We start from the raw sequence: 11,076 nt of genomic DNA on the forward strand, positions 1-11,076 counted from the left end.
CTCAGAATAATGTAAACAAATAAACAATTGAAATGGTACTTTGCCACCCAATTCCAAAGGTTTCTGCTTGAGTCTCACATGGTTTTCGCTATTATACACTTTCCTTAAAAGGATCACATTTGTAATATAGAGGTGCTCATTGATCCATCTTTGTTGTAGAAGCACAAGTGACCTCTGTAGCCTGGAAGCCTTTTACAAGGTTAGATATCTGGACAGAGATAATCTTGTTTCAGATATCCTTGCCCTGGTGACCCTCTTTGGTGTACTGTAATGTATTGTATCTAGCTATTGGCCTGTTGATGGGGTTGTAGAAATTGAAGTCTAAGGGGAAAAAATTCCAGATATCCAAGAGTGGTAATCTAACACAGGATAAGCAGGGATGTTCTTTTTCTCCATGTTCATCTGGAGGGTATAGCTATGACAAGAGTGAAACTTTATCAATACTAGTTTGCCAAGAATGGTCCTTTCACAAAAGTTTTCAGTATTAAAGCACAAGAAAGCTTAATGTTAATAACGTTCCTAAATATATATAACCCAGTGCAAGGACATATCCATATAGCTAGAAAGGTAGATCTTTTGCAATTGCGTGTGTATGCATGTATGTAACATTCTAAATTATCTTCCTTAAAAGATAATTTCCTTCTAGTTCCATTATTCCATTACAACAGAGACTTGGTTTCTTGGTAAGATATAAAATAAAACAGGAGAAAATAGCAGCAAGTGTCATTAATTAGCAGAAATGATAATGGAAAGCATTGTCATTGAAAATGCTGCCAGCATTCACTGAATTTGTGTCAGCTTTTAATAAGAAGGTTTTGCCTTCTTTGAAATAAACTGAATAAAAGTAGGCTTGAGATAAATTTGAATATATATTCAAGATGTTGTATCCTTTATGGTCATTTAATTTCACTCTCTGTTCTATCCCAAATATGACTTTAACATTTAATTTGTGAGGGGGGATTATACTGATTTTTTTTGTCTTTTTGTCTTGTTTTAATATTGCTGCATCAGTTGTAACACAGAGATTAACTGTGTTCATTTAAATAATTCCTATATTAAGAATACAGTGTGATGGGTGTGTGTACATGTTGCAGAATATTATTTCATAAATGAATGGAACTTTCAATTGCGCTAAATCTTTTTTATTATTATTATTATTTTGCTATTGAGCAAAGCTAGCAATACTATTTTGTCATGTTTGGCTCATCAAAATTATGTTCATTATAACACATTCATGAAGACGTATTCATCTTATTCTTTTTTCAACTTCATGAATTACTTTTACTGTTTGAATGAACCTTTTTTGTGTATCAAAGAGATACTTTGTGCCTCTCATTTGCATTAAAAAAGCAGGGCATCCTATAGTCTCTAACAACATAGTTTGAATTTATAGTAGTTGAGTCCTTGCCTCCTGATACAAAGGCAAACAAAAAAAGGACAATTAAGGTGTCTCCTAAAATTATTTTGAACACTATAAATTAAATCACAAGATTTAAGCCTGCTTTCTTATTTCTCACTTAGTAGTATTTGGATGGAAAATTAAAAGAGAAAAGAGAAGCAAGCAACAGCTTTCTTTTCTTTTTTCCCACTTACAGAAAAATATGCAGAAATATTTTGCATTCTATTATAATTGGTTAAGAAAATAAAAGTTTAATGACAAGAAGTCATTTATCAGTTCAGAATTTGGTACAAACAGTATGTGGATGATACCCAACTGTATATCACAACATAACGCCCAGAACAAGAAGCAATGAATGAAAACTAATCATGCCTAAATTCTCAAAAGTAATGTCCATTGAATGAAAACCAATGAAGGACAGAACCAACCTAGAAATAAGGAGAAATTTCTTGGCAGAGAGAACAATTAATCAGTGGAATAGCTTGCCTCTAGAAGTTGTGGTGCTTCATCACTGGAGATTTTTTTAAAAATTGGACAACCATTTGTCTGAAATAGATAGGATCTCCTGCTTGAATACGGGGTTAGACTAGAAGACATCCAAAATCCCTCCCAATTCTGTATTCTGTAACTTAGTGTATTATGTCTGGTTTGGTAGGAATGAGGAAAAGTCTTCTGTTCAATATTAACAAGACTAAGTGGCCATAGCTATTTGGACCTTCTCCCCTCCCCCAATTCAGGGATGTTTTCATCACTGGCCTTGGTTAATGTTGCATTTTCCATTTGAGATAAGTACACAATTTGGGAGTCCTCACAGTTACTGCTCAACAAGCAGATGGCAACTGTGGGCAGAAGGGCCTTTACAAGATCCATTTTGTGTGTCAATTGAGTCAACAGTAACAATGGCAACATGTTTCTCAATAATTTCTATCATGTATGGAACAAATCAATAGCAACTTTTGTTTCTATTCCCAAATTATGTTAGCCTAAATTCTCAAATGAGATGTTCATTAGTCCATGCTCTTTTACCATATGTTATTTTCAACGGTTTTCCACAAAATAGGTTCCCAGGATGTTGAAACAGATCCCTAAACTATAACTACTTTTAATACCTTTAAGAAGAATCTCAAAATGTATTACAATCTGCATTATAATGGAAGAAAGTGATCACAGCTTGTGCAATATTATAAAATCTGATCTTAACCAAGCAGGTAATATGTAGTTTCAAATGTTTTATTATTTATGGATGTTTTTATTAATTTGAATTGTCTTATATGCTAGGTATGCTAGGACATGAGATTTCATGTATCTTAATTACTTTTGCTCTTTTAGTGATTACAAATTAGTTTTTATTAGATTGTTCTTTTGTAATTTTATTATGTAAAGATGCATAATTATTAGTTTCTTTTTCCATGATGTTTTAATTGTGTCTTAAATTGGTTATTACATATTGCACTGAAGGAATTCAGTAAGATATGGAAAGAATTACAGCAATATCCTGTGTGATAATTTGGAAAGGGAAAATTTATTAAATAATGTAATTCATTCCCATCAGTTTTCCACAAGAGCAACCCCAGAAAAGACATAAACTTTATCCAGCCTTTAAGGTGTTATTAAGGATATAGTTAGAACAGTTATTACTGATTAATTATAATTGCTTTGCTACATGTTGGGCATATGCTCAATAAATAGTAGGGCTCCTTGGCTGTTTTTGAATGCCCTACTTTCAACTTCTGCAAGGACTCTACTCTCTGAAGCATCTGCCACCTGAAAAGGATACATGGTATTGAAACAGAACAAGATTAGGAACAAGGAAAGAGTGGATCAGATACTTGGTTTGTCCTCTACTCATTTTTCTCATTTTTTAAAAAAGCTTTAAACTTAATGAAGCTGATATTAGTTAATGCTAGAGTGAGTTGCAAAAATTTTCAGAATTTAGTCCTGATGTAAAATGTAAACTGGCTAGAAAAACCAAAAGAGCTTGTTTGGTCCCATTCCATGATTACAGGGAGGATGCTTAAGAGACTAAGGATGTGGTGGTCCATGATAAACAAATTTACCTCCCAACAATGTTTAGCAGATGCCTATAGCTGGGATTAGCTACTATACCATGGACAGATTAGAGACTCTGTTAGTTACTGTATGCCTCCCAAGGTGAGGTCCTGGAGAGGTTAGCTTGGCAGCTGGCAATAACAGACTTTATTACAACGGAGGCTTGCTATTCATGCTACTGCTGATTAACAAGAGCAATTGTGATAACATTAAGGTCATTCCACTATACTTACAATTGCATAGGGAAAGGATGGTACAAAACCCCCAAATCAAAAAAGCAACATGTTCTTTAAAAAAAAAAATTCCAACATATTCAGCACATAAATTAGAGGTGGATGTATCACTTGAGTATCATGAAGAACTAAACTTCTAAAACTGCTTCTCAGAGAAAGCTAATGTAAGGACCCACCCCACTTTGCATCTTAAGAAGACAGAACTCTTGGAATAGCTCTTCCAACAGGAATCCTTTATTAAGAGAAAATGGTTGCAGGCATGCTAGACAGGACTTGGGGTTCAAGCTCTCCCATTCAAGGTTTTAAGGGGTTCCCCAGTAGTCCCACCCAATCAACCCCCCTTCCAGTGATAGTTTCAAGTATCACAATCCATCCCCTTTCTTCTTCCGTCTGGATGGAGACTTCAGATAACTACATGAAAGGCAATTACTCTTCTTTGATATGTTAAAGCTTAGAGGCCACAATAAACACACATTCAGTCCTTTGAAGTGTGCTGAAGGAAGTGAGGGCCATAAAGCCCCTTTGCTCTCCCCCTTTTCTCCCTCTTATGGCAGAATCCAGAGAAGGCAGAATTGGGAGTTTCTATGTTTGATAATTAAAGATGAAATATAATTGGATTCTGACATCCGGCCCCTCTTAACAATAAGAGAGATCCACCTGAAAGAAAACACAAGTAAAAAATTTAGTTAGGCTTGTTAGGATACTCTGTGTGAAACTTCTTCAATAGCTTCGGGGCTCTGACGTGACGTTTATGGACCCACTCATTTTGTGAGGCAGGGAGGTGTTTCCAGGCAACTAGGTACTGAGTTGTTCCACGATATCTCCTAGAGTCAAGGATCTCTTTTATTTCGAAGTGTTGTTCCCCCTCCACCATGATTGGAGGTGGTGGGGGGGGGATTTTTGGCCGTAGAGGAGACTGATGCTCTCTTTTCAGCAAGCTGCAATGAAAAATTGGGTGTATTTGCCTGAGGTTTTTGGGTAATTCTAATTCTACTGTTACTGGATTTATGATTCTTTTAATTGGAAAAGGTCCTATATATTTTGGTCCAAGTTTTTTACAGGGCTGTAGGAACTTTAGGTATTTTGTAGATAAGTACACCATTTCTCCTATAATGAATGGTGTAGGCTCAACCCTTTTTTTATCGGCTTGTGCTTTGTATGCCCGCCTAGCTTCATATAGTGATTTTCTGACTATTGGCCAGGTGTTTTGTAGGCTTTCCATCCATTCTTTCAGTGAAGGGATCGTTGGTTCTTTAGGGAGTTAACTCTCGGCATAGGGTTGAAACTTGGCGTGGCTATTTGAAAAGGAGTGTAGCCTGTGCTTGTATGTGGACTGTGCATTATTGTAGCGCATCTGCAAAAGGAAGTAAGTCCGTCCAATCACTCTGGTGGAAATTTAAAAAACATCTCAAATATTGCTCAAGTACCGACTGGCAGCGTTCCGCTTGTCCATCTCCTTGAGGGTGGTGGCTAGATGTCAATCCCTGAGTGGTCCCTAAGAGGGATAAAAATTCCTTCCAAAATGCAGACGTAAATTGCACTCCACTATCAGAGATGATGCGTTGGGGTGCCCCGTGCAATCTGTAAATGTGCTGGATGAAAAGTTTTGCTAAGGCCTTTGCAGTGGGAATTTTTTGGCAAGGGATAACGTGCACCTGTTTGGAAAATAGGTCCGTGACTGTCCAGATAACAGTATTCCCATTGCTTTCAGGCAATTCCACTATAAAATCCATGGCTATTTCCCTCCAGGGGGCTGAGGGACTTGCCACTGGTTGTAACAGCCCTGGCGATTTCCCTTGCAACCTCTTTGCTGATGCACAGGTTGGGCAGCTGGCAACATAACTTTCTATGTCCTTTTTTATTGATGGCCACCAAAATTGACGTTTAATTAAGTGTAAAGTTTTTACAAATCCAAAATGCCCTGCTGATTTTGTGTCATGGCAAAGGTGCATGAAAGTTAGTCTTTGAGTTGTTGGTATATATAACTTTTCCCCTACCCAAGGCAATCCGTCTCTCATTGTGCACAAATGTTTGTTTTTCTGGAACCATTCATCTGTTTCCAAACTTTTTCTGAATTCAATCCCAGTTTGGCTGTCCGTTGTGGTTTTATTTGCTTGGGTCTTGTGGTTATGGCGCTCGCCAGTGTGATTCGCCATTATTGTATAGAGTCTGTGGTTCGGCCGCTGTTAATTGGGCATGCGAGTAGTGCATCTGCAGGAAGTATCTTCTTTTTTCTTTTCCCCCCCCCCCCTTGGGTAAAGTTTGAGCTTAAAATTGGAATTTGGTGAAAATGCTGGGACCAGCGGGCTTGTTTGGGATTGAGTTTCCTGGAAGTTTTCAGGGCTTCGAAATTTTTGTGATCAGTCCATACCTGGAAGGGGATTTTGTTGCCTTCCAGGAACTGTCGCCACGTGAGTAATGCCCAACGTATCCCATAAGCCTCCTTCTCCCATACGGGCCAGCGCTGTTCTGTTTCCGTGAGTTTCTTAGATGTATATGCACAGGGTTGCAATACTGCCTCATCATTTTCTTGTAATAGCACAGCCCCCACTGCCACATCACTTGCATCTGCCTGTATTATGAAGGGCTTGTCCATGTCTGGGTGTCTTAGTACTGGTTCGGCAGAAAAAAGTCTCTTTAGTCTCTCAAACGCTGCTTGGCACTCCATTGTCCATGTTAGTGGCTGGCTAGGTTTTACTGAGGATGCTCCCTTCGTTTGTAGTAAGTTAGTGAGGGGCAAGGCTATCTGGGCAAATGAGGGGATGAATTGGCGGTAAAAGTTTGCAAAGCCCAGGAAACTTTGTAGTTGCTTTCTTGTGCGGGGTGGTGCCCAATTTAGTAATGCTTTGACCTTCTCTGGGTCCATTTCAATGCCCTGTGGGGATATGCGATAGCCTAGGTAGTCTATCCTTTCCTGGTGGAATTCGCATTTTGAGAGTTTGGCATATAGGTGGGCGGCTCGCAGCTTCTTAAAAACCGCTCTGACAAGTTTGACGTGTTCTTCTTTTGTTTCGGTAAAGATAAATGTCCCAAGTAACAGGCCCCGCCTTAACAGGTGCTCCCCTTAGAATGTCATGATTAATTGCAATAAGAATGCAGTCCCCCTGTAATCCAATGGCAAGACTTTGATTGATACACACCATGGGGCAGTTAAATGCAGTCTTCCATTCGTCCCCTTCTTGATTCTCACGCGATAGTAAGCTTCCCTTAAGTCTAGTTTAGAAAAAATTTTCCCTTTCGATAGGTGTGACAGCATTTCTTTCATGAGGGGCAGCGGGTATAGGTTGCTTTCACTGATTGTATTCAGGGCCCTATAATCCACGCATAAGCGTAAAGAGCCATCCTTCTTCTCTCTAAAGAGGATGGGGCAGCCACTTTAGGCTTAGCTGGCTCAATGAAAACTCTCTCTACGTTTTTTTTTTTTTACATAAAAAAAATTTGTTTTCTTTCCTTTCTCCTTCTCCTTTGGGCTCCTGGCGTATACTCTGGCTTTCGGTAGTTTTGCCCCAGGCTTGAATTCAATGGGTACAGTCTGTGGGTCGGTGGGGGGGAAGCTCATTCGCCTCTCCTAACGAAGACTTCATCATCAAGGTCCCTATATTCCTCTGGTATTTCTGTTAATCTTTTTTCCTCTCCTATGGATGCTTTTTCTATTCTTGATTCTGGTAGCCTCCCTTGGGTTTTTAAGTCCATAGGGTCCCCCTTCGGGAATTTGATTTCTGTCGTCCTCCAATTTACCCAGGGGTTCCATTTTTTCAACCATTCCATCCCTAGAATCATTGGCCAGTCCATACCTGGGGTCACCACAAACGTCAAGTCCTCTTCATGGTTGCCCAGGGAGAGATGTATTGGCAAAGTGGCTAGAGTAGCTGGCACCCCCCCTGCTATGGATCCATCTAGCTGGCCAAATGAGATTGGTTGTTCCAGTCTCCTGGATGGGATGCCCAGATTCCCCACTAGTGTTGGGCTAATGAGGCAGCGGGTACCGCCAGAGTCTATTAAGGCTTTCACCTTCACAGCTTCGGGCATGGGGGGGATTAATATAGTCACTGTTTTGAAGATGGGTGTGATGCATCCACTTACCAGGGGTTCGCCCTCCGAGCTGTCATCTGAGGCATCCACCGGCCCTGTGGTGTAGGCTGGAGTCCTTTCCCATTGGTGAGCAGAGGTGGGGGTTTCTGCAATTTCCATCATTCTCATGGCCGTTTCTTTTGGCTTAGCTGAATACTTTCCGGGTTTGTTGATTGGGGATCTGTCTGGGTTGTGCTGGGGGGCCTTTGAGCGGCATTCTACAGCTCGATGCCCTTCTCTTCCGCACTTGAAACATCTCATTTGCTTCTTGGCTGTATCCGATGATTTCACCGGTTGGTGTGTCAGCTCAGGCGGGGGGCGGCTCCATTGTTTTCCTCGGCGGTGCCTCTTCAATATGTCGATCTCTGCTTCCTCTGCCAAGACGTACCATTCCTCAAGTCGATGTGGGTCCCCTCGGGGCAGGCAAGCATCATATAGATCAATAGTTTAGTCCGTCTTTGAAATGGCCAAGGAGGATGTCTTCTGGCCAATTCAGTTTGCTGGCAATGGCCCGGAATTCTTGTGTATACTCAGCCACTGGGCGTTTGCCCTGCCTCATCGTTGTTATTCTTTCACGGGCTTTGCGATCAGCCAGGGGGTCTTCAAATCGTCTTCTCAAAGAGGACATGAAACGGTTGAAGTTACTGAGTTCTGGGGCATTGGAGTCATGCAAGTTCACTACCCAATCCGCAGCTGGTCCATCCAGGGCAGATTGCACGATCCGGATGCGGGCTTTGTCGCTGGGATGTCCTGCCCATATTCCTCCATGTAGCTGAGGACTTGGGTTAGGAAAAATCCCAAGCGTGTTGGCTCCCCTTTGAATTTCACTTCCAACGGTGGACGTCTTGGAATGGATCGGTGCCTCTGTTGTGGGTGGTAGTGCCTTCCGTCCAGATTGCCATCTGTGGTCCGGTAGGGGGTGGGAGCTCCTGGATCAGTAGATGTCCCTGGGGTTGCAGGTTCCACGTCCCCCTCGGTGTCTCTCCCTTTGCGGCTCCAGGAACTGGGGCGGCCGTAGGGTTCAGTATTCTCCTCTCCTAGGGAGCTGAGAGTTCTCTTCATCAGGTCAATAGCTTTCTCTAGGATCCAGTCTGAGTACGGTGCCCAGCTTCCTCCCTCTTCACTTGCGTGCAGGGATTTCTCCATCTCCTGCTTCCATTCTGGTTGCTTGGTCCCCCGTCTCAGGGTCACCTTTCTTGATTCCTTTCCCCACTCACTTTTCTTTCCAACGCCCATCGACCAGCGAGGCTTGTGGTCCTGTGTCTCCACCACTTCTTCTCCTGAGGAATCTGGCCTCTCGGATCCCAACATATGGCAAGGTTCAAACTGGGTCAGCGGCTCTCTTTCCAGGGAGTTTTCCCCCTCTCTTGCTCCATTGTCTGACATGGTAAATTTTTGCAAAATCCCCCGGCAAGGGTCTTCCTTCCAGGTGGATTAATTTTGCAAGTCCTGTCTAATGTAAGGACTCACCCCACTTTGCATCTTAAGAAGACAGAACTCTTGGAATAATTCTTCCAACAGGAATCCTTTATTAAGAGAAAATGGTTGCAGGCATGCTAGACAGGACTTGGGGTCAAGCTCTCCCATTCAAGGTTTTAAGGGGTTCCCCAGTAGTCCCACCCAATCAACCCCCCTTCCAGTGATAGTTTCAAGTATCACAATTCCATCCCCTTTCTTCTTCCGTATGGATGGAGACTTCAGATAACTACATGAAAGGCAATTACTCTTCTTTGATATGTTAACGCTTAGAGGCCACAATAAACACACATTCAGTCCTTTGAAGTGTGCTGAAGGAAGTGAGGGCCATAAAGCCCCTTTGCTCTCCCCCTTCTCTCCCTCTTATGGCAGAATCCAGAGAAGGCAGAATTGGGAGTTTCTATGTTTGATAATTAAAGATGAAATATAATTGGATTCTGACAACATAAATACAAAAAATAAATGTTTAGAAAAAAAAAGAATAAAGAAAAGGGAAAAAAAAGAAAGATAAAAAATATTAAATTTTAAATATAAGTTATTAAAAAGCTAAATAATATTTTTTTATATCCAACTTGTGTTGTATAAAATCTATCCACTTTTTCCATACTGCAACATACTTCTCTTGCAATTGATCCTTCAAGAAAGCCGAAATCTTTGCCATTTCCGCCAAATAAGAAACTTTAAGAAACCACTCTTGCAAAGTAGGCAAAGATTCCTTCTTCCAACATTGCCCTACTAACAACCTTGCAGCTGTAATTAAATTTAACATCAATGTAATCTCTTTGATATCATAACCAGTAACAATACCTAACAAAAACAATTGTGGGGTAAATTTTACCCTCCTTCTAAAAATTCTTTGAATATTCCACCATATCTTAATCCAAAAGGCTTTTATATTTTTACACGACCACCAGATAAGATAGTAAGTAGCATCCAAATATTATTATTATTATTATTATTATTATAGGATGGCTCCCATTTGGCGTCCCTATTCCCAAAGTTGGAAAACGGTGCAACGGGCAAATGCAGGAGGGTGCCTTCCATCTAGAACAGGCTGCCCCCCCCCCCCGTCCTCTTTCAAAGGCTGGCCACAATGTTTTCTCAACCAGGTAAAGCCGTGTTGCTTGTGGCAATTATTTATGTCATCGTGATCCCTTCTCCAAAGATGGTGGAGCCCTAGGTCTTCCAGCGAAGGGCAGAATACTGGAGAAACATTGAAAAACAGAGCTCAAAGTAGAGTGTAAATAAAATCTATAGTATATAATTGGTCCTTGACTTTACCAGAGTTTGGTGAGTGTTTGAAGTTACGACGACGGCTGAAAAAAAGTTACTTATGAGCAGTTTTCTCATTCCAATACTTGAGGGGCTGCCACAAAGGAGAGGAGGGGGGGTCAAACTATTCTCCAAAGTACCTGACAGACAGGACAAGAAACAATGGTTGGAAACTGAACAAAGAGAGAAGCAACCTGGAATTAAGGAGAAACTTCCTGACAGGGAGGACAATTAACCAGTGGAACAGCTTGCCACCAGAAGTTGTGGGTGCTCTTATCACTGGAAGCTTTTAAGAAGAGACTACGCAGTCACTTATCTGAAATAGTATAAATTCTCCTGCTTGAGCAGGGGGCTGGACTAGAAGACCTCCAAGGTTCCTTCCAGCGCTATTCTATTCTATTCTATTCTATTCTGTTCTGTTCTGTTCTGTTCCGTTCCGTTCCATTCTATTCTATTCTATTGTATTCTGTTCTGCTCTATTCTTTATTATCCTCTCTATTCTATTCTATTCTATTCTATTCTATTCTATTCTATTCTATTCTATTCTATTCTATTCTATTCTATTCTATTCTATTC

Source organism: Crotalus tigris, unplaced genomic scaffold (assembly GCF_016545835.1).
Source record: "Crotalus tigris isolate CLP2741 ecotype Arizona unplaced genomic scaffold, ASM1654583v1 scf7180000018573.505203, whole genome shotgun sequence".
NCBI classification, from domain to species: domain Eukaryota; kingdom Metazoa; phylum Chordata; class Lepidosauria; order Squamata; family Viperidae; genus Crotalus; species Crotalus tigris.